Genomic DNA, 25,463 nt, shown 5'->3' with positions numbered 1-25,463 from the left:
TAAGAGAACCATTTTAGGGTTGATAAGAGACTTGACTCTAGAGGGACTCGCAGGTGTCCATGGAGATGTCCCCAGCTAGATCCTTGGACAGCTGAGGAGAGGGATCCTGAAATGGCCCTGTCCTATAACCATAATAATGAATATCTTGCGTATCACCATAGAACCTTCATCTGGTGATGGATGAAGCTAGAGACAGAGACCCACATTGGAGCACTGGACTGAGCTCTCAAGTCCAAATGAGGAGCAGAAGGAAGGAGAACGTGAGCAAGGAAATTAGGACCACAAAGGGTCTCCCACCCACTGAGATGAGGGGCTGATCGAATGGGAGCTCACCAAAGCCAGCTGGACTGGGACTGTTGAAGCATATGATCAAATCGGACTCTACATTTCACTTCTTAATGTCTACAGTTTAATTCATGGGGACTCATATTTGTAAAAGAAATATAACTAAAGCTTAATTCACACATTTTCTATAGACATTTCAACATCCCACTTACTCCAAAGGACAGGTCATCTGAACAAAAGCAAAGCAGAGAAATTCCCCTTGTAAGAGACATTGTAAAGAAAAGAACCTATCAAATATCTATAGAATGCTGGACACAAACATAAAAGAATAATTCATCTTTTCAGGATCTCATGGAACTGTCCTCAAAATTGACCACATGCATGGTCACAAAGCAAATCTCAAATGATGTAAGAAAAATAAAATAACCCTCTGCAACCTATCAAAGAAACAGAGATTAACCTGAATATTAACTTAAAGAGAAAAACAAAAAGCTTTCACACTGTTGGAAAATAAACAACTCTCGAATGAATGATGAGGGAATCAAGACAACAATAATGAAATTAAAGACTTCTTAGACTTAACTAAATAGGAATACTACATATACTCAAATTATGGGACAAAGTGAAAGTGGTAAAAAATGTCATTTATCTAGCTTTTTACACAAAATAGGTTATATCTTCTACTATCAGTCTAAAACACACCTAAATGCTCTAAAACAAAAACAAATGTGGGCATCCAAAAGGAAAAGACACAGGAATAATCAAAATGACATCTGTATTTAATAAGTTAGATAAAAGAGAAAAATAAAAATAGGCAATAAAATAAGAATATATTCTTTGAGAAAATCAAGCCTAATCCTTATCCAAAATAACTTAAAGATTGAATATATAAATTAATAGAACCTGAAATAAAGAGGAGACATAAAAATATACATCAAGGAAACCTAGATAATCATTAAGTCTTACTTAAAAAACTTACAATAACACAATTGGAAAATTTAAAAGAAAAGGATAATTTCTCACTAGAACTATCAGATTAAATTAAGATCAGAGAATCAATAAAAGTACTTCTGCAATTCCTCAGGAAATAGCAACAATCTTTAGGAGTCTCAACACCAAAGAAAGCCCAAAGATAGATAATTTTTTTTCCTTTTTATTTATTTTTTATTCTTTTTTAATGAAAATTTCCACCTGCTCCCCGTTTCCCATTTCCCTCCCCTCCTCCCAAATATTGCCCCCTCCCCCCACTCCCCTCCCCCTATCCCCACTCCTCTTCTCCTCCCCCCACACCATTCACCCTCCCTCTCGATACTGAAGAGCAGTCCAAATTCTCTGCCCTACGGGAAGACGAGGGTCTTCTATCTACGTCCAGGAAGGTGAGCGTCTAAACAGGCTAAGCTCCCACAAAGCCAGTTCATGTATTAGGATCGAAACCTAGTGCCATTGTCCTTGGCTTCTCATCTGCCTTCATTGTCCGCCATGCTCAGAGAGTCCAGAATCAACCCATGCTTATTCAGTCCCAGACCACCTGGCTTTGGAGGGCTCCCAATAAATCAGTTCCACTGTCACAGTGGGTGGGTGCACGCCTCGTGGTCCTGATTTCCTTGCTCATGTTCTCCCTCCTTCTGCTCCTCATTTGGACCTTAAGAGCTCAGACCGTTGCTCCAAATTGAGACTCTGTCTCTACCTCGATCCATCGCCAGATGAAGGTTCTAAGGTGATATGCAAGATATTCATCAGTATAGGTTAGGGTCATTTCAGGTTCCCTCTCCTTAGTTGCCCAAGGTACCAGCTGGGGACATCTCCCTGGACACCTGCGAACCCCTCAAGAGTCAATCGCTTGCCAACCCTAAGATGGCTCCCTTAGATAGGATATATACTTCGCTGCTCCCGTATCCTCCCTTCCTATATCCCAACCATCCCAATCCCCCGAGTTCCTCCCATCCTCCCCTTCTCATGTTTCTCATCCCATTTCCCCTTTGCCCCATGCCACCTCACCCGCAAGTTCCCAGTTTTTGCCCTGCAATCTTGTCTACTTCCCCTCTCCATGCAGATGACTATATAATTTTCTTTGGGTTCACTTTCTTATTTAACTTCTCTAGGATCACAAATTATATGCTTAATGTCTTTTATTTATGGCTAGAAACCGATTATGAGTGAGTACATCCCATGTTCCTCTTTTTGGGTCTGGGATACCTCACTCAGGATAGTGTTTTCTATTTCCATCCATTTGCACGCAAAATTCGAGAAGTCATTGTTTTTTACTGCTGAGTAGTACTCTAATATGTATATATTCCACATTTTCTTCATCCATTCCTCCATTGAAGGGCATCTAGGTTGTTTCCAGGTTTTGGCTATTACAAACAATGCTGCTATGAACATAGTTGAACAGATACTTTTGTCATTTGATGGGGTATCTCTTGGGTATATTCCCAATAGTGGTATTACTGGATCTTGGGGTAGGTTGATCCCAAATTTCCTGAGAAATCGCCACACTGATTTCCAAAGTGGTTGCACAAGTTTGCATTCCCACCAGCAATGAATGAGTGTGCCTCTTTCTCCACAACCTCGCCAGCAAAGGCTATCATTGGTGTTTTTGATTTTAGCCATTCTGACAGGTGTAAGATGGTATCTCAAAGTTGTTTTAATTTGCATTTCCCTTATCGCTAAGAAGGTTGAGCATGACCTTAAGTGTCTTTTGGCCATTTGAATTTCTTCTGTTGAGAATTCCCTGTTCAGATCAGTGCCCCATTTTTTTATTGGGTTCATTAGCATTTTAAAGTCTAGTTTCTTGAGTTCTTTATATATTTTGGAGATCAGACCTTTGTCTGTTACAGGGTTGGTGAAGATCTTCTCCCAGTCAGTGGGTTGCCTTATTGCAAAAACTCCAGCAAAGAACTCCTTCAGCTGATAAACACCTTTAGTAGCGTTGCAGGATACAAGATCAATTCCAAAAAATCAGTTGCCCTCCTATACACAAAGGATAAGGAAGCAGAGATGGAAATCAGAGAAGCATCACCCATCACGATAGCCACAAATAGCATAAAATATCTTGGGGTAACTCTTACCAAGGAAGTAAAGGATCTATTTGACAAGAACTTTAAGTCAATGAAGAAAGAAATTGAGGAGGATACCAGAAAATGGAAGGATCCCCCTTGCTCTTGGATTGGGAGGATCAACATTGTAAAAATGGCAATTCTACCAAGGGCAATTTATAGATTCAATGCAATCCCCATTAAAATCCCATCAAAATTCTTCACAGATCTTGAGAGGACAATAATCAACTTTATATGGAGAAACCAAAAACCCAGGATAGCCAAAACAATCTTATATAATAAAGGATCGTCTGGAGGCATTACCATCCCTGACCTCAAACTCTATTACAGAGCCTCAGTATTGAAAACAGCTTGGTATTGGCATAAAAACAGAGAAGTCGATCAATGGAACCGAGTAGAAGACCCTGATTTTAACCCACAAACTTATGAACACCTAATTTTTGATAAAGGAGCTAAAAGTATTCAATGGAAAAAAGAGAGCATCTTCAACAAATGGTGCTGGCAGAACTGGTTGTCAACGTGTAGAAGAATGAAAATAGATCCATATCTATCACCATGCACAAAACTCAAGTCCAAATGGATTAAAGATCTCAATATTAGTCTGAACACACTGAACCTGATAGAAGAAAAAGTGGGAAGTACTCTACAACATATGGGTACAGGAGATCACTTCCTACATTTATCCCCAGCAGCACAGACATTAAGGACAACATTGAATAAATGGGACCTCCTGAAACTGAGTAGCTTCTGTAAAGCAAAAGATAGATAATTTTAGCAAAGAAGATTAACAGATATTTCAGTAAGAGCAAACAACAGGTTTTTTTTTTTCAGGTTATTCCACTAAATATAAACAGAAGCTAAATTGCCAACTTCACTTTATGAGACCACAATCATCTGATACACAGTCCACAAATAATTTCATTATGAAATAAAATTTCAATGAATTTCCCTTTTTGAATATCAGGGTAAAATACTCAAAAAAAATGCTTTCAGACTGAATCCAAGAATACATCACAAAGATAAAGACCAACTAGGCTTTATCCCAGAGTTTGGTGGATGGTTCAACACATGAAAATCAGCCAATATAATTTACCATATAAGCAAACTGAAAGAAAAATACACATCATAATCTCATTAATGCTAAAATTCCTTTGACAAATTCCAACAAACTTTCATGACAATAGTCTTTGGGCAAGTATGGATTCAGTGAACATACCTCAGCATAATAAAGCTATTTACAGCTCTCCTAGGTCCAACATAATAATAATAGGAAAAAAGTTCAAAAAAAATTTTAATATAAAGAGAATTTTTATTTATTTACTTATTTCTTAAAGATTTCTGCCCCTTCCCCGCCACCGCCTCCCATTTCCCTCCCCCTCCACCGATCACGTCTCCCTCCCTCATCAGCCCAAAGAGCAATCAGGGTTCCCTGCCCTGTGGGAAGTCCAAGGACCACCCACCTCCATCCAGGTCTAGTAAGGTGAGCATCCAAACTGCCTAGGCTCCCAAGAAGCCAGTACCTGCAGTAGGATCAAAAACCCATTGCCATTGTTCTTGAGTTCTCAGTAGTCCTCATTGTCTGCTATGTTCAGCGAGTCCGGTTTTATCCCTTGATTTTTCAGACCTGGGCCAGCTGGCTTTGGTGAGTTCCCGATAGAACATCCCTATTGTCTCAGTGTGTGGGTGCACCCCTCACGGTCCTAAGTTTCTTGCTCGTGCTCTCTCTCCTTCTGTTCCTGATTTGGACCTTGAGATTTCAGTCCGGTGCTCCAATGTGGGTCTCTGTCTCTGCATCCTTTCATCGCCTGATGAAGGTTAATATTCAGGAGGATGCTTATATGTTTTTCTTTGGGTTCACCTTCTTATTTAGCTTCTCTAGGACCACAAATTATATGCTCACTGTCCTTTAATTATGGCTAGAAACCAAATATGAGTGAGTACATCCCATGTTCCTCTTTTTGGGCCTGGAATACCTCACTCAGGATAGTGTTTTCTATTTCCGTCCATTTGTATGCAAAATTCAGGAAGTCATTGTTTTTTACTGTTGAGTAGTACTCTAATATGTATATATTCCATAGTTTCTTCATCCATTCTTCCATTGAAGGGCATCTAGGTTGTTTCCAGGTTCTGGCTATTACAAACAATGCTGCTATGAACATAGTTGAGTTTATACTTTTGTTATATGATAGGGCATCTCTTGGGTATATTCTCAAGAGTGGTATTCCTGGGTCCAGGGGTAGGTTGATCCAGAATTTCCTGAGAAACCGCCATACTGCTTTCCAAAATGGTTCACAAGTTTGCATTTCCACCAGCAATGGATGAGTTTACCCCTTTCTCCACAACCTCTCCAGCAGAGGCTATCATTGGTGTTTTTTATTTTAGCCATTCTGACAGGTGTAAGATGGTATCTTAAAGTTGTCTTGATTTGCATTTTCCTGATCGCTAAGAAAGTTGAGCATGATCTTAAGTGTCTTTTGGCCATTTGAACTTCTTCTGTTGAGAATTCTCTGTTCAGCTCAGTGCCCCATTTTATAGTTGGGTCTTTTATGGTCTAGTTTCTTGAGTTCTTTATATATTTTGGAGACCAGACCTTTGGCTATTGCGGGGTTGGTGAAGATCTTCTCCCAGTCAGTGGGTTGCCTTGTCTCAGTGAGAGTGTCCTTGATTTACAGAAGCTTCTCAGTCTCACGAGGTCCCATTTGTTCAATGATGCCCTTAGTGTCTGTGTTGCTGAGGTTATACGTAGGAAGTGGTCTCCAGTGCCCATGTGTTGTAGAGTACTTCCCACTTTCTCTTCTATCAGGTTCAGTGTGTTCAGACTAATATTGAGGTCTTTAACCCATCTGGACTTGAGTTTTGTGCATGGTGATAGATATGGATTTTTTCTTTTTTTATTTATTTCATTCTTTTTTAATTAAAATTTCTGCCTCCTCCACATTTCCCATTTCCCTCCCCCTCCTCCCAAACATTGCCTCCCCCACTCCCCTCCCCCTCTCACACTCCTATCCCCCTCCCCCCACTCCATTCCCCCTCCCTCTAGGTACTGAAGAGCAGTCCAAATTCCCTGCCCTGCAGGAAGACCAAGGTCCTCCCACTTCTATCTTGGTCCAGGAAGGTGAGCATCCAAACAGGCTAGGCTCCCACAAAGCCAATTCATGTATTAGGATCGAAACCTAGTGCCATTTTCCTTGGCTTCTCACCAGCCTTCATTGTCTGCCATGTTCAGAGAGTCCAGTTTCAACCCATGCTTATTCAGTCCCAGTCCAACTGGCCTTGGTGGGCTCTCAATAGATCAGTTCCACTGTCACAGTGGGTGGGTGCACCCCTCGTTGTCCTGACTTCCTTGCTCATGTTCTCCCTCCTTCTGCTCCTCATTTGGACCTTAAGAGCTCAGTCTGTTGCTCCAAATTGGGTCTCTGTCTCTCTCTCGATCCATCGCCATATGAAGGTTCTAAGGTGATATACAAGATATTCATCAGTATAAGATAGGGTCATTTCAGGTTCCCTCTCCTCAGTTGCCCAAGGTACCAGCTGGGGACATCTCCCTGGACACCTGCGAGTCCCTCTAGAGTCAAGTCTCTTGCCAACCCTAAGATGGCTCCCTTAATTAGGATATATACTTCGCTGCTCCCGTATCCACCCTTCCTATATCCCAACCATCCCATTCCCCCAAGCTCCTCCCATCCTCCCCTTCTCATGTTTCTCATCCCATTTCCCCTTAGCCCCAAGCCACCTCACCCACAAGTTCCCAGTTTTTGCCCGGCAATCTTGTCTACTTCCCCTATCCAGGTGGATGACTATACGATTTTCTTTGGGTTCACCTTCTTATTTAGCTTCTCTAGGATCACAAATTATATGCTCAATGACCTTTATTTTTGGCTAGAAACCCATTATGAGTGAGTACATCCCGTGTTCCTCTTTTTGGGTGTAGGATACCTCACTCAGGATAGTGTTTTCTATTTCCATCCATTTGCATGCAAATTTCCAAAAGTCATTGTTTTTTACAGCTGAGTAGTACTCTAATATGTATATATTCAACACTTTCTTCATCCATTCTTCCACTGAAGGGCATCTAGGTTGTTTCTAGGTTCTGGCTATTACAAACAATGCTGCTATGAACATAGTTGAACAAATACTTTTGTCATATGATGGGGCATCCAGGCGTCCCTGTTTAGTTGCTGAGCAGTTCCATCTGGACGGGTGAGTGTGCGCTACCCAGGGGCAGACTGTCCCGGAAGAGAGCACAAACCCCACTCCCCCAGCTCCTGCTGTGGGGCCCCTTTTTTTACACACGACCCAGTCCCCCAGTCCGCCCCCCCACCAAGCCTGCCCTGCTGTCTGCTAGGTCCTCTGCTCAAGAACAATTTTCCCGCTCCTACACTAAGGCTACCCACCCAGAGCGGTGAGTGCCTGACTACTGGGCAGGCCTCAAGTTCCCCCCAACCTCCACCCCCGCAAGGGAGAGCAGGCACCTTCGGCTGGGGCTGCAGGGTCTACTGTGCTCTTCTGGACCCCGCCCTGCCTGCCACATTCTTCCTTTTGTCCCTGGCTCATTGGGCTACCAGGCATCCCTGTTTAGGTGCTGAGGAGTTCCATCTGGATGGGTGAGTGTGTGCTATCCAGGGGCGGACTGTCCCTGAAGACAGCACAAATCCCCCTCCCCCAGCTCCTGCTGCAGGGCTTTCTTTCCTAAACACAACCCCCCCAAAACTGGCCTTCTCTGCAAAGTCCTTTGCTAAGGAACAGCTTCCTGCTCCTACACTAAGGCTACCCACTCAGAGTAGTGAGTGCCTGCCTAGCGGGCAGAACTCAAGGGCCCCCGAAAGGGAGCGCAGGCACCTTAGCTTGTGCTGCAGGGTCTTCTGTGTTCTGCTCGACCCCGCTCTACGCCCCACATTCCCCCTTTTGTCTGAGGGTCATTGGACTTCCAGGCATCCATGTTTTGGTGTTGAGGAGTTCATCTGGAAGGGAATGGTTCCTGCTCCTACACTGAGGAGATCCACCCAGAGAGTTAGTCACAGCAAAGACAGGAAGAAGACACCAGGCCTCTCCTGGCTCCATTTGTAGGAAGAGATGGGCAGGCACCAATGCAAGAATTCCTCCAACAACCTAAAAGGCAACGTGACATCACCAGAATCCAGGAATCCCGAAATAAAAAGAATTGTACACCCTATTCCAGAAGAATTAAAAGAATTCGACTAAAAAGTGAATTATATGAAAATAATAGAGGACCTTAAACAGTAGGTGAAAAACTGCCATAATCAATTAGAGATTACAAACAAAAAGGTAGAGGAAATGAATAAATCTCTCAAAGATACCCAAGAAAACCAAGAGAAACAAGAAAAAGCAATCAAACATGTAAGGGAAACAGTTCAAGACTTGAAGAATGAAATGGAAATAATGAAGAAAACACAAACCAAGGGAAGGATGGAGATGGAAAATCTGGGTAAACGAACAGGAACTACAGAGACAAGTACTACCAACACATTACAAGAGATAGAAGAAAGAATCTCAGACACTGAAGACACCATAGAGAAAATAAACACACTGATCAAAGAAAACAGTAAAACCAACAAATTCTCATCACAAAACATTCAGGAAATCTGGGACACAATAAAAAGAACAAACCTAAGAATAAAAGGGATAGAAGAAGGAGAAGAAGTACAGCTCAATGGTCAAGAAAATATATTTAATAAAATTATAGAAGAAAACTTTCCCAACCTTAAGAAAGATATTCCTTTGAAGGTCCAAGAAGTATACAGAACACTGAATAGACTGGATTAAAAAAAAATCTCCTCGCCATATAATAATCAAAACACAAAACATACAGAATAAAGAAAGAATATTAAGAACTGCAAAGGAAAAAGGTCAAGTTACTTATAAAGGTAAACCTATCAGACTTACACCTGACTTCTCTATGGAAACCATGAAAGCCAGAAGGTCCTGGATAGATGTACTGCAGAAACTAAGAGACCATGGATGCAAGCCCAGACTACTTTACCCAGCCAGGATTTCGTTCACTATAAATGGAGAAAACAAAATTTTCCAGGATAAAAACAAATTTAAACAATACATAACCACAAATCCAGTCTTACAGAAAGTAATTGAAGGAAAATCACAACCCAAGGAGTCCAACAACGCCCACAATAACTCAGACATCTAATGACTCTTCACCAGCACAACTCGAAGAAGGGAAACACAAAAACTCTACTACCAAAAAAAAGAAAGAAAGAAAGAAAAAATGACCGGAGTTAACAACCACTGGTCATTAATATCAATTAATATCAATGGACTCAAGTCACCTATAAAGAGGCACAGGCTAAGAGATTGGATATGAAAACAGGATCCAACATTCTGCTGTTTACAAGAAACACACCTCAACCACAAAGACAGACATCTACTCAGAGTAAAGGGCTGAGCAAAGGTTTATCAAGCTAAGAAACAAGCAGGTGTGGCCATACTAATTTCTAACAAAGTTGACTTCAAACTAAAATCAATCAGAAGAGATGGAGAGGGACATTTTATACTCATAACAGGGACAATACATCAGGACAAAGTCTCAATCCTGAATATCTATGCCCCTAATATAAAAGCACCCACTTATGTAAAAGAAACATTACTAAAACTCAAGGCAGTCATCAAACCACACACACTAATAGTAGGAGATTTCAACACTCCTATCTCACCAATGGACAGGTCAATCAGACAGAAACCTAACAAAGAAATAAGAGGATTAAGGGAGGTAATGAATCAAATGAACTTAACAGACATCTATAGAACATTTCACACAAATAGGAAAGAATATACCTTTTTCTCTGCAGCTCATGGAACCTTCTTGAAAATTGACCACATACTCAGTAACAAAGCAAACTTACACAGTTACAAAAATTTTCTATTAAAATTAAAGCCAAGTCAAGGTTGTCTATGTTCTCTATGTCAATCAACATATTATTTGAACTTTTAATAAGATCAGTAACACTGTCAAAGAACATCAAAAAGCTACAAATTGAAAAGAAGGAGTCTAAAATATAGGTATATGCAGAATAAATGAGACAATATATAAGGGATTCAGAAAATTATAGCACAGAATCACTACAGCTGAATCACTCCAAAAGTGGTGGGATACAATATGAGGTTAAAAAAATAGCTATCCTAGTTAATAATGACAATGAGGTTATGAAAAAAAATCAGTTGAACAACACCCTTCATGATAACCAAAAATGATGTAAAATAGCTCTATGTTCCTATCTAAAGTAAGTGAAAGACTTTTATATTGTATATTTTATTACATTGAAACTATCATACTATATTCAAGGTTCCCAAGAGTGATGATAAAGTTTGTATTGAGTTGGAGGGTTAGCTAGCTACTAGCTGACCAAAATTAACCACAGAAATTTTTCAGGAGAGAGGACAGCTACTCAGAGGAAGTAATAGTGGGACATTAGAGAGGAATTTGACTCTTTTTGATGGGGGAAAAAAGAGATATGCAGGCATTTGTTGCTTCTCCGCTCCTATTCTGATTGTTCAGGCTCTTACATTGATAGCTAACTCCTGAGTTTTTATTGATAAAAAATAATTAGCTAAAAACATCATCTGGCATTCAACTCTGGGCACAAAATCAAGAGTTGGCCAGTCACCCTGGGCTTTGCTGCCACTTTAGTGACTGCCACCAATGCTGGCTTTTCTTCCCTTGCCTCCAGTCATCAAAGTAAGTCTGGCATCTTCCTTTTTCAGTCTCTTACAAGAGTTCCTAGCTGTTGCCCATTCCCAGAGACCAAAGACCACAGGCCTTAAAGTTCACAGGCAAAGTAACTCTGAATATAACTATAGTTGTTGGCTGATCACTGACCAACTCTTCTTAAAGGCAGCCCCATTCCCTCATGTCTTGAACCAGTTTCCTCTTTTGAATATTTCCATGTCTACTTTAATGGCTTGTTCTCTCTTTCCATGGGTTGCAAACTTTCCCTGGATCCCATATTACAGCTGCTTCTTCTTCAGTTGAGCTGCTTCAGCATAGATATGAACTATACACACATACACAGAAACTGCTACACATAGAGATACATCTATAGAGAGAGAAATGCATATTACAGCCACATACTCATTTATACATACTCACTGGTTTGTGCAATGACACACCAATAAACACAGTGGCATGTGTAGACAGAAAGACATATAAAACCCAAAGAAACACAGAAAGAGAATTTTGCAAAAGAGATACATAGACACACATGCATGCATATTCTCAGACAATACACACAAGGACAAATACATGGATGCAAATAACCACACAACGTGACAATGACAGAGAAATTTATGCCCATATACAAAGACATAACAACAGACACACAAACATACATAGCAACACATATATACATGTTTGCAAGCACATATAAAGAAATATGAAGAACATACACATAGGCACATGAAGAGACATTTATTGACAAACACTCACAGGCAGATATACATAAAAAACTCCCATTAGAAACACATAGATACAAGGCAAATTTATGCTCACTTCTAAAAACAGATAGAGATGCAGCTATACTGAAGCATATACCAAATACACACACACACACAAAGCAAAAAAGATATAGACCCAGATACAAAGAAACACACAAACATACATGCATACAAAGTGAGAAATCTCCATTCACATAAAGGAAAATGCATGTATGCATAAAATTGAATCACAGTACAGTTTCTTCCGTAATTACTCTCAGATTTATATGTGAGGTCCCCAGAGTTTACATGGGGGAAGAATCAGTTAAGGAAACTTATCGAAAACATCACATTCAGTAACTTACCACATGTGTGACAATTAACAAAGGAGTGTTCATCTTATCAACATGGTGAACATTAATAACTAAGGACTGATATGTTTTCAATATTAGTGTGGGATGATATTCATGTGCTTTGTAGCAATCACTAATTTCCACTAATAATTAGTTTCTTCCCTGACATTGTCTGTATTGTAATTTTATATCAAAGTCTAGATTTATTTACACTGTAGAAAAATGTTCAGAAATTTTTCTATATGTTGAATATTTCTTAAACTACTAGATTTGGGTATTTGATATCCTCTAAGCACTATGATATTGATGACACCAAACATAATCTAATAAAAGAAACTCTACCTTCAAAAATTTAATATCACCCGCCCCCTTTCCTCTTTGGGCACATAACACCATCCAGCTCAGTCTGTCTGGCGCTGGGGGCAAATCCTCAGGGCAAGTAGGCAGACGAGACTTCCTTTGTCTCTCCAGCCTGCCTGCATCAAGCAAAGTAAGGCCTTTGTTTACAAACTACCCAACCTGCGCAGAGATCTGATCTAGGCACCAGGAGAGAGAGCAGCGGGGTGAGTTTGTGACCTGACTGGCGGCAGCAGAAGCAGCCCTGGACAGGGAACTCTGAAGTTCCTCATCCCCCACCCTATACACCCAGGGTTCCCTGCAGGGGCTCTACACCCTGCATACTGCCTCTCTCTTCTTGTCCCACCCAGCTTGCATCCAGAACCCTTCTTCCTTCTGCCCCCTTTCCTCTTTGGGCACATAACACCATCCAGCTCAGTCTGTCTGGCGCTGGGGGCAAATCCTCAGGGCAAATAGGCAGACGAGACTTCCTTTGTCTCTCCAGCCTGCCTGCATCAAGCAAGGTAAGGCCTTTGTTTACAAACTACCTAACCTGCATGGAGATCTGATCTAGGCACCAGGAGAGACAGCAGCGGGGTGAGTTTGTGACCTGACTGGCGGCGGCGGAAGCAGCCCTGGACAGGGAACTCTGAAGTTCCTCATCCCCCACCCTATACTCCCTGGGCTCCCTGCAGGGGCTCTACTCCCTGCATACTGCCTCTCTCTTCTTGTCCCACCCAGCTTGCATCCAGAACCCTTCTTCCTTCCGCCCCCTTTCCTCTTTGGGCACATAACACCATCCAGCTCAGTCTGTCTGGCGCTGGGGGCAAATCCTCAGGGCAAATAGGCAGACGAGACTTCCTTTGTCTCTCCAGCCTGCCTGCATCAAGCAAGGTAAGGCCTTTGTTTACAAACTACCCAACCTGCATGGAGATCTGATCTAGGCACCAGGAGAGACAGCAGCGGGGTGAGTTTGTGACCTGACTGGCGGCAGCAGAAGCAGCCCTGGACAGGGAACTCTGAAGTTCCTCATCCCCCACCCTATACTCCCTGGGCTCCCTGCAGGGGCTCTACACCCTGCATACTGCCTCTCTCTTCTTGTCCCACCCAGCTTGCATCCAGAACCCTTCTTGCTTCTGCCCCCTTTCCTCTTTGGGCACATAACACCATCCAGCTCAGTCTGTCTGGCGCTGGGGGCAAATCCTCAGGGCAAGTAGGCAGAGGAGACTTCCTTTGTCTCTCCAGCCAGCCTGCATCAAGCAAGGTAAGGCCTTTGTTTACAAACTACCCAACCTGCAGGGAGATCTGATCTAGGCACCAGGAGAGACAGCAGCAGGGTGAGTTTGTGACCTGACTGGCGGCAGCAGAAGCAGCCCTGGACAGGGAACTCTGAAGTTCCTCATCCCCCACCCTATACTCCCAGGGTTCCCTGCAGGGGCTCTACACCCTGCATACTGCCTCTCTCTTCTTGTCCCACCCAGTTTGCATCCAGAACCCTTCTTCCTTCTGCCCCCTTTCCTCTTTGGGCACATAACACCATCCAGCTCAGTCTGTCTGGCGCTGGGGGCAAATCCTCAGGGCAAGTAGGCAGAGGAGACTTCCTTTGTCTCTCCAGCCTGCCTGCGTCAAGCAAGGTAAGGCCTTTGTTTACGAACTACCCAACCTGCACGGAGATCTGATCTTGGCACCAGGAGAGCCATCAGTGGTAGAGCTAATCGGGGTACCAGGATTGCCGTCTTTGGGCACGGAGATCTGATATTGGTAACAGGAGAGACATCACTGGAGCACCAGGAGAGCTATCACTGCAGGGTGCCATCACTGGGAAAGTACATCAGTAGGAAAGGAGACCTGATCCGGTAAAAGAAGATCCATAGGGGAGCATTCGGAGAAAGAGATGGGCAGGCGCCAATGCAAAAATTCACCCAACAATCTGAAAAACTATATGAAACCACCAGAACCCAGCGACCTCACAACAGGAGGACATGAACACCTTAATCATGAAGAAGTAGATAAAATTGACTTTATGAAAGTGATTGACGCCCTTAAACAGCATGTAAAAAATGCCCTTATAGAAATGGATGAGAAGTATAACAGAAAGTTTGAAGAATTGAGTAAATCAGTGAATGATACCCTAGGAAACCAAGGAAAAACAATCAAACAAATAATGGAAACAATTCAAGACTTAAAAACTGAAATGGAGGCAAAGAAGAAAACACAAACAGAAGGCCAGCTGGACAGGGAAAATCTAGGTAAACGAATAGAAACTACAGAAACAAGCATAACCAACAGAATACAAGAGATAGAAGAAAGAATCTCAGATTCTGAAGATACCATAGAGAAAATAAACACGCTGATCAAAGAAAACAGCAAGGTCAACAAATTCTCATCACAAAACATTCAGGAAATATGGGACACAATAAAAAGACCAAACCTAAGAATAATAGGAATAGAAGAAGGAGAAGAAGCGCAGCTCAACGGTCCAGAAAATATATTTAATAAAATTATAGAAGAAAACTTTCCCAACCTAAAGAAAGATATACCTATGAAGGTTCAAGAAGCATACAGAACACCGAATAGGCTGGATCAAAAAAAAACATCCTCTCGCCATATAATAATCAAAACACAAAGCATGCAGAATAAAGAAAGAATACTAAGAGCAGCAAAGGAAAAAGGCCAAGTTACTTATAAAGGTAAACCTATCAGACTTACACCTGACTTCTCTATGGAAACCATGAAAGCCAGAAGGTCCTGGATAGATGTACTGCAGAAACTAAGAGACCATGGATGCAAGCCCAGACTACTATACCCAGCCAAGCTTTCGTTCACTATAAATGGAGAAAACAAAATTTTCCAGGATAAAAACAAATTTAAACAATACGTAGCCACAAATCCAGCCTTACAGAAAGTAATAGAAGGAAAATCACTAATCAAGGAGTCCAACAATGACCACAGTAACTCAGACATCTAGAAACCCTTTACCAGCACATCTCAAAGAAGGGAAACACACAAAATCTACTACTAAAAAAAAATGACCGGAGTTAACAACCACTGGTCATTAATATCACTTAATGTCAATGGACTCAACTCACCTATAAAAAGGCACAGACTAAGAGATTGGATACGAAAACAGGATCCAACATTCTGCTGTTTACAAGAAACACACCTCAACCACAAAGACAGGCACCTACTCAGAGTAAAGGGCTGGGATAAGGCTTATCAAGTAAATGGACCTAGGAAACAAGCAGGTGTGGCCATACTAATTTCTAACAAAGTTGACTTCAAACTTAAATCAATCAGAAGAGATGGAGAGGGACATTTTCTACTCATAACAGGAACAATTCATCAGGATGAAATCTCAATCCTGAATATCTATGCCCCTAATATAAAAGCACCCACGTACGTAAAAGAAACATTGTTAAAACTCAAGGCAGCCATCAAACCGCACACATTAATAGTAGGAGACTTTAATACTCCTCTCTCACCAATGGACAGGTCAATCAGACAGAAACCTAACAGAGAAATAAGAGAATTAATGCAGGTAATGAATCAAATGGACTTAACAGACATCTATAGAATATTCCACCCAAATAGGAAAGAATATACCTTCTTCTCTGCAGCTCATGGAACCTTCTCAAAAATCGACCACATACTCGGTAACAAAGCAAACATTCACAGTTACAAAAAAATATTCATAACCACCTGTATCTTATCAGATCACCATGGATTAAAGCTAGAATTCAGCAACAATGCTACCCCCAGAAAGCCTACAAACTCATGGAAACTGAATAGTCAACTACTGAACCATACCTGGATTAAGGAAGAAATAAAGAAAGAAATTAAAGTCTTCCTTGAAGACAATGAAAATAAAGAAACAACATACTCAAACCTATGGGACACTATGAAAGCAGTCCTGAGAGGAAAGTTCATAGCACTAACTGCCCACTCAAAGAAAACAGAGAAAGCACACATTGGAGACTTAACAGCCCACCTGAAAGCTCTAGAAAAAAACGAAGCAGACTCACCTAGAAGGGGTAGAAGACTGGAAATAATCAAACTGAGGGCTGAAATCAACAAAATAGAGACACAGAAAACAATTGAAAGAATCAATAAATCAAAAAGCTGGTGCCTGGAGAAAATCAACAAGATTGATAAACCCCTATCCAAACTAATCAAACGGCAGAGAGAGAATTTGCAAATTAATAAGATCAGAAATGAAAAGGGAGACATAACCACAGACACAGAGGAAATTCAGAGAATCATTAGATCTTACTACAAAAGCCTGTATGCCACAAAACTGGAAAATGTAAAAGAAATGGACACTTTTTTAGATAAATACCATATACCAAAGTTAAACCAGGACCAGGTGAACAACCTAAATAGACCTGTTAGTCGTGAAGAATTAGAAGCAGTTATCAAAAACCTCCCTTCCAAAAAAAGTCCAGGACCAGATGGTTTCAATGTGGAATTCTACCAGAACTTCCAAGAAGACCTAATACCTATACTCCTTAAGGTATTTCACAATATAGAAACAGAAGAGTCATTGCCAAATTCCTTTTATGAAGCTACAGTAACTCTGATACCAAAACCACACAAAGACCCAACCAAGAAAGAAAATTACAGGCCAATCTCACTCATGAACATCGATGCAAAAATCCTCAACAAAATTCTGGCAAACCGAATCCAAGAACACATTAGAAAAATTATCCATTATGATCAAGTAGGCTTCATACCAGAGATGCAGGGCTGGTTTAACATACGCAAGTCTATCAATGTAATCCATCATATAAATAAACTGAAAGAAAAAAACCATATGATCGTTTCATTAGACGCTGAAAAAGCATTTGACAAAATTCAACATCCCTTTATGATAAAAGTCTTGGAGAGATTAGGGATACAAGGGTCATACCTAAATTTAATTAAAGCTATATACAGCAAGCCGACAGCTAATATCAAATTAAATGGAGAGAAACTTAAAGCCATCCCACTAAAATCAGGAACACGCCAAGGCTGTCCACTCTCTCCATACCTCTTCAATATAGTTCTCGAAGTTTTAGCAATAGCAATAAGACAACATAAGGGGATAAAGGGGATGCAAATTGGAAAGGAAGAAGTTAAACTTGCATTATTTGCAGATGATATGATAGTGTACATGAGCGACCCCAAAAACTCCACCAAAGAACTCCTACAGCTGATAAACGCCTTTAGTAATGTGGCAGGATACAAGATCAACTCCAAAAAATCAGTCGCCCTCTTATACACAAAGGATATGGAAGCAGAGAGGGAAATAAGAGAATCATCACCTTTCACGATAGCCACAAAAAGCATAAACTATCTTGGGGTAACTCTAACCAAGGAAGTGAAAGATCTATTTGACAAGAACTTTAAGGCATTGAAGAAAGAAATTGAAGAGGATACCAGAAAATGGAAGGATCTCCCTTGCTCCTGGATTGGGAGGATCAACATAGTAAAAATGGCAATTCTACCAAGGGCAATCTATAGATTCAATGCAATCCCCATTAAAATCCCATCAAAATTCTTCACAGATCTTGAAAGGACAATAATCAACTTTATATGGAGAAACAAAAAACCCAGGATAGCCAAAACAATCTTATATAATAAAGGAACTTCTGGAGGCATTACCATCCCTGACTTCAAACTCTATTACAGAGCTACAGTAATGAAAACAGCGTGGTACTGGCATAAAAACAGAGCAGTCGACCAATGGAATCGTATAGAAGACCCGGATTTTAACCCACAAACCTATGAACAACTAATTTTCGATAAAGGAGCTAAAAGTATACAATGGAAGAAAGAAAGCATCTTCAACAAATGGTGCTGGCACAATTGGATGTCAACCTGTAGAAGAATGAAAATAGACCCATATCTATCACCATGCACAAAACTCAAGTCCAAATGGATCAAAGACCTCAATATCAATCTGAACACACTGAACCTGATAGAAGAGAAAATGGGAAGTACCCTACAACATATGGGCACAGGAGATCGCTTCCTATGTATAACCCCAGCAGCACAGACATTAAGGGCAACATTGAATAAATGGGATCTCCTGAAACTGAGAAGCTTCTGTAAAGCAAAGGACACTGTCATTAAGACAAAAAGGCAGCCAACTGACTGGGAGAAGATCTTCACCAACCCCGCTACAGACAAAGGTCTGATCTCCAAAATATATAAAGAACTCAAGAAACTAGACTTTAAAAGGATAATTAACCCAATTAAAAAATGGGGCACTGAACTGAACAGAGAATTCTCATCAGAAGAAGTTAAAATGGCCAAAAGATACTTAAGGTCATGCTCAACCTCCTTAGCGATCAGAGAAATGCAAATCAAAACAATTTTGAGATATCATTTTACACCTGTCAGAATGGCTAAAATCAAAAACACCAAGGATAGCCTTTGCTGGAGAGGTTGTGGAGAAAGGGGTACCCTCATCCATTGCTGGTGGGACTGCAAACTTGTGCAACCACTTTGGAAATCAGTGTGGCGGTTTCTCAGAAAAATTGGGATCAACCTACCCCTGGACCCAGCAATAGCACTCTTGGGAATATACCCAAGAGATGCCCTAGCATATGACAAAAGCATTTGTCCAACTATGTTCATAGCAGCATTATTTGTAATAGCCAGAACCTGGAAGCAACCTAGATGCCCTTCAATAGAAGAATGGATGAAGAAAGTGTGGAATATATATACATTAGAGTACTACTCTGCGGTAAAAAACAATGACTTCTCGAATTTTGCATGCAAATGGATGGAAATAGAAAATACGATCCTGAGTGAGGTAACCCAGACCCAAAAAGAAGATCATGGGATGTATTCACTCATAATTGGTTTCTAGCCATGGATAGGGGCCACTGAGTCTATAATTTGTGATCCTAAAGAAGCTAAACAAGAGGGTAAACCCAAGGAAAAACATATAGATATCCTCCCAGCTATGGGAAATAGACAAGATTGATGGGCAAAAAATGGGAATCTTGGGGGGTGGGGTGGGATGGGGATGAGGGGAGATGGGGAGAGAAAAGTGTGAAGGAGAGGATGAGGGGAACTGGGGGAATCGGGGTGATTGGGGGTAAAGGAAGGTTGGATGGGGGAGCAGGGAAACTCATACCTTAGTTAAGGGAGCCACCTAAGGGTTGGCAAGAGACTTGAACCTGGAATGGCTACCAGAAGCCCAGGGCAATGTCCCCAGTTAGTTCATTGGGGCACCTGAGGATAGGGAACCTGAAATGAACCTATCCTATAATCATACTGATGAATATCTTGCATATCGCCATAGAACCTTCATCTAGCGATGGATGGAGATAGAGACAGAGACCCACACTGGAGCACCGGACTGAGCTCCCAAGGTTATAATGAGGAGCAGAAGGAGAGAGAACATGAACAAGGAAGTCAGGACCATGAGGGGTGCACCCAACCACTGAGACAGGGGGGCCGATCTATTGGGAGCTCACCAAGGCCAGCTGGACTGCTACTGAAAAAAATATGGGATAAAACCGGACTCTCTTAATGTGGTGGACAATGAGAGCTGACGAGAGGCCAAGGAGAATGGCACAGGAACTTTCATCTGGCGATGGATCGAGAGAGAGACAGAGACCCAATTTGGATCAACCGTCTGAGCTCTTAAGGTCCAAATGAGGAGCAGAAGGAGGGAGAACATGAGCAAGGAAATCAGGACCACGAGGGGTGCACCCACCCACTGTGACAGTGGAACTGATCTATTGAGAGCTCTCCAAGGCCAGCTGGACTGGGACTGAATAAGCATGGGTTGAAACTGGACTCTCTGAACAAGGCGGACAGTGAAGGCTGATGAGAAGCCAAGGACAATGGCACTAGGTTTCGATCCTAATACATGAACTGGCTTTGTGGGAGCGTAGCCTGTTTGGATGCTCACCTTCCTGGACCTAGATAGAAGTGGGAGGACCTTGGTCTTCATGTAGAGCAGGGAATTTGGACTGCTCTTCAGTATCGAGAGGGAGGGGGAGTGGACTAGGGGGTGGGGATAGGGGGAGGGGAGCGGGGGGAGGGGGCAATATGTGGGAGGAGGGGGAGGGAAATGGGAAACGGGGAGCAGTTGGAAATTTTAAGTTAAAAAGAATAAAAAAAAAATTTAATATCAGATTTTTTCCTATCGTCCAGTTATTGAGGAATCTCATGCACTACATGGGAATAGCATGCACAGCACTGTATACATCATAACTGCTCTGACTAAAGGCCACGTCAAAAGTCTGTACCATTAGTCATTCCAATGAGGAATTGAGTGAGAACTTCTTCAGTGTCTGACACTTAGAAGGTGATAGTTCTAAACTTCATCTACCTAATCTGGAGAGGTATTCATCTGAGTATTTGAGATTGGTCCAAGTAAGGTCAAAATTTAAAAAGCATAAATCTCAGCAGGTTCGTTTGCAAAAGTTAACATCCCAAGGTATTAGAGCCCGTGTGCGTCCAACACAGATTTCCTAACCTGACTGGAACGGAGTCATGAGGAATAAAACTGACACAGCTTACACGGTCATCATGGAAAAAGCCAGATCTCCCTTTATTCTCCAAACATCTTGTATATCCACCTGAATTGAGCGGGGGAGGGGGGGAGACGGACAGACACATTAGGCTGTCGACTAGGCAAGCAGGTGCCTGGGCTCAAGTCATGGCCCATCTAGCAGTCAGATAGGCCATGACTTAGTATCTCTATAAGACATCCTTTTAGTTACAAAGGGAGGAAGCACCGAACCTCTAAACTCTTAAGTTATCAGCTTTAGCCAACATTTCTTTTTAGGTAATCCACATTTTAACAAAAGAAACTAGGAGCAGCACATCCTGGCTATTGTTAAACAGTGACAGTTTGGCTAATGGCTCTTGTGCCAAACCGATATATGGGCCTACACCAAGGGATGAGTCAATTGTGAAGTCTCTATTTCTTATAGAGACATCCAACCTTCTGTGAGGTGGTGACCATATTCTTTGTATACCTAATGATTCTTACATTCTAAAGCACACAGTTAGAGAACTGTCTGTGTGACCATAAATGAAAAATAAATTGTGAATGATGTCATGATTTGGTTATCGTATACGTCAGGTTGTGACAAGTATAATTGCATGTTGACTGTGATCATATTCATAAAGTCAAAGTAGACTGTATATTCAATTTAACTTTTTTCGATTATGAGTGAACTTGAGCACCATCTTCATTGTCTGAGATGAGCATCCCAACCCAATTCTAATTCAAGTGAAGCATGAAAGGAATCATGGCCAGAACTAAAGATGCATCATTGTGGGCCATCTGATACAGAGAGGGACTGAGCACAATCACTTAGGATAAGATGGACAGGGGCATAGATAAGCTGAATCAATGACCTGCAGTGCATGGGTAAGCTGAATGAACACAGGGAGCAGCTAGAGTAGCATGAACTCCTGAGAACTTAAAAACACTGTTCTGCCAAGTGTGCTAGAAAACCCCCTCACTTGGTAAACTTTCTCATCTCTGTTACACACAAGGAAATGTAAAAGCCCCATCAAGTCTCTGAATAGTAGCCTATAACCTCACATTTTGACATCCATGTATGGCCATTATCTTCCTCACACTTTTCTTAGCATCTGGGAATAGTACAAATGAAGACAAGGATTTCTTTCAAACATCCAAAAATACTCACCTGCTGAGATTTGCAGAGACCTGTGACTAATCCTATTATAACAGATATTGTTCGATAAGGTCCTCTATGCGCCATAGTACACCTAATCTTGTCGTTACAGACATAATTAGGGGAAGTTTCTTTATTTTGTTCAGATAAAATGAATGAGACTGTGTAATTGTGACACATTATTACACCATCATTGCTGGTAACTGAAATACTAGTGACATATTTGGTAAAATATCAGGGTTCTTGCTACATCACCAATGCAAAAATTCAAGAACAGAGCGAACTGGCAGTTTTCAGTTTGTGTTCTATAAAAGACAACAGTGTTTATTATGGACAGAGATCTACATAGGATTATTTGTAGTAAAAAGAAGGATTATCCCATACTCTACAATATTCCCAACCTCCCTCAATAATTGAAGCAAATGTCCCATGTTGTGAGTTGCTGGAATGTTAAAAATACTTAAAAGTTCATGAAAGTAAATCTCCGATAAATAAGTTGAGCCATTTGCAACTTTCACAGAAAAGGCCATGCATCTCTGGTTTTTTTTTTTTTTTTAATATATATTTATTTATTTATTTATTATGTATACAATGTTCTGTCTCTGTGTATGCCTGAAGGCCAGAAGAGGGCACCAGACCTCATTACAGATGGTTGTGAGCCACCATGTGGTTGCTGGTAATTGAACTCAGGACCTTTGGAAGAGCAGGCAATGCTCTTAACCACTGAGCCATCTCTCCAGCCCCCGCATCTCTGGTTTTTTAGTGCTTGCACAATAGATAAATAAAAGGTACAGGCTTTGGTGATACAGAAAACCTGATCAGATATTCAGTTTGAAATAAGTGAGCAACATTAAAAGTACACGTAATGCATTAGCCAAGATTCAGGTAAGTTTTATGAAACAAAGTTAATTGGATGAGACATTCAAGGAATGACTGGTGAGTGCACAGTGGTCTCTTGGAGTAATGTTTGGTTCCTATACTAATAATTCTTTCATATTTAGTGGACAATATAGTTAACATATTCCCTCATGTCTACCATCACTATCTTGTATTTTTATCTTTCTGGTTTATCTATTAAAGGTACAAAATGTTTTTTAAATATTTAATTGTTAATACATTTAACTATCAGACTACATTTGGTAAATAAATTGATTTGTGGGTATGGACATGAGAAATATATAGACAATAAAAGGGAATGGATTTCACAGTTTTCAGTAAAACTGGTTTTTATTTGCCACTGGCCTTGAATGCATAATGATACACCTACTCCATTTCATAAATGCAGAGATTAAGGGCCTAAACCACAATATTGTCCAAATATTTAAAACTTACATAGATATGTTCGATGTAATTGTACCTGGTATATCTGAACAACTTTAATTTTCTTGTACAGAGCACCTTTTGTCTACATTTCCAGTTATAAACTCACAACACTGGCATGCAATTGAGAACTATGTACATCTGGAAATTGCAGTGAGATTCGTTTGTGCCACTATCACAAGCTTGTAAAGTACAATAATATAAAGTGTGCAATGTATGGAAAATATTTATGAATTTTTATAATATAAATTGTCGACAATACCATTTTGTGTTCATGTTTACCCTTAAATAATATCAACTACTACTAATAATAAATAATGACTCCTATGTCTCCTTACATATTATCGATCATATAAACAATAAGCAACAAACTCAAACATTCGCTTTCATACTAAATGATACATTCAGACATAAAAACAATCTATTTTCTATTTTGATTTCTTACCATTGTGGTATATTTATGAATAAATAAAAGTATTTACCTCTACATGTTGAAATAAAAAACAACGTTAAAATATTTGTTATTACCTTACGGAAAATGCCATCAAAAGTTTCATTAATTTAATCCCAGCACTTGGGAGGCAGAGGTAGGCGGATCTCCGTGAGTTCGAGACCAGCCTGGTCTACAAGAGCTAGTTCCAGGACAGGCTCCAAAGCCACAGAGAAACCCTGTCTCGAAAAACCAAAAAAAAAAAAAAAAAAAAAAAAAAAGTTTCATTAATATTCAGCAGGAACTTGAGATAAGAACTTATGGAAGTGACACATTAACTCCTGCACACTAAACATTAGGAATTGTCAATGATTTGAGTTCTAAGGGTGGCATAGTGATCAATGTGCTATATTTGAAAATAACAACCAACATTACACGAAATCAAAAGTGCATAGTGCACAAATTGGTAAAAGACAAAGCTATAATTAGTAAAATTATTGAAGAGAAAATAAGACATAAATTAAATAGTGTTGACAGTGAGTAACCAGTTTACATCTCTTTAAAAAAAAAGGCAAAGAGCTAGTAGGTAAACACTCTCAAGTGTTGAAAAGTATCACATGCTGCAGCTGCAATCAGGTAAGTGCAAAGAAAGTAAGCAGTCACCACTATTAGTGACAACTCATATTTCAAAGAATGCAAACATATCATTTATACAAAAGAAATCTTACTTTAAAGAGACAGTGAACACTGTCCTATGGAAATAAAGGTCTGTGGATGTACAAATGTTTCTGACCCCTATGAAATATTAATGGTGACATTTACATAGACAATTCAAAGAAACTTACTGTATATTCAGAATGTGGTTGAAATAATCTTTCTCCACAGGCTGCTGCTCGGTTATAAGTGAGAAGACACAACCTGTCAACAAATCTTCATCCTTGTCTTTATTCTCATACATTCTCCAAAAGCACCTGAGTTGAGTGAACCTGGACACAAGAAGTGGAATGTTCAGGGAAAAAAAAGAGAAAAACCAAAGCAAACATCTTTGTCTTCCTTGAAGCCTGGGCAGTGTGTGTGGTGAAGTGCTCTTCAGATCAGCACATTATATGGGTACCCATATTTTCCCACCTGCTTTTATTTCTGCAGCCAAAGCAGAGGCTGTTTGTGTATTCATGATTCCTTTATTTCCCAGTTGATTCCTCGCCTCTGTGGAATCTTGGACACTTTCTTCCCCTATGGCTGTGCACCTGATATGCATGTGATCCAAATTTAGCTCAAAAATATATGAAGAGAATTCAGGTAGTTTTATGACATCATTTATTTTGTGGAAATTATGGCTCCATGGGGGATGTCATTTTGAGAAAAATTTGGGACCAAGACTGCCAGAACAATATTTTCATGTTAATGCCTTTAAAAATGATGTCAGTGACTTTCGTTAGATGATACACATTGAGACAGGAAGGACACAAAAAGTCAAAATTCCTAATTGCACACTGGAAATCCTTTCACGAAATCCCTGTCAGGGAACAACAGTTCCATGGTTAGAGAAATTGAGTTTCACACAGCTTGCACAGTGGGCTAATACTACAGG

General features: G+C 40.6%; 1 pseudogene; it reads right to left on the bottom strand.

Moving 5' to 3' along the window:
* LOC130864441 (vomeronasal type-2 receptor 116-like) overlaps positions 1-24,915 on the bottom strand; it is a 54,122-nt pseudogene extending 29,207 nt beyond the window's left edge.
* Positions 24,916-25,463: the final 548 nt, after the last annotated feature.

The sequence above is a fragment of the Chionomys nivalis genome, chromosome 2 (genome assembly GCF_950005125.1).
Source record: "Chionomys nivalis chromosome 2, mChiNiv1.1, whole genome shotgun sequence".
Lineage (NCBI taxonomy): Eukaryota > Metazoa > Chordata > Mammalia > Rodentia > Cricetidae > Chionomys > Chionomys nivalis.
This window is presented reverse-complemented; position numbering and strand designations above follow the sequence as displayed.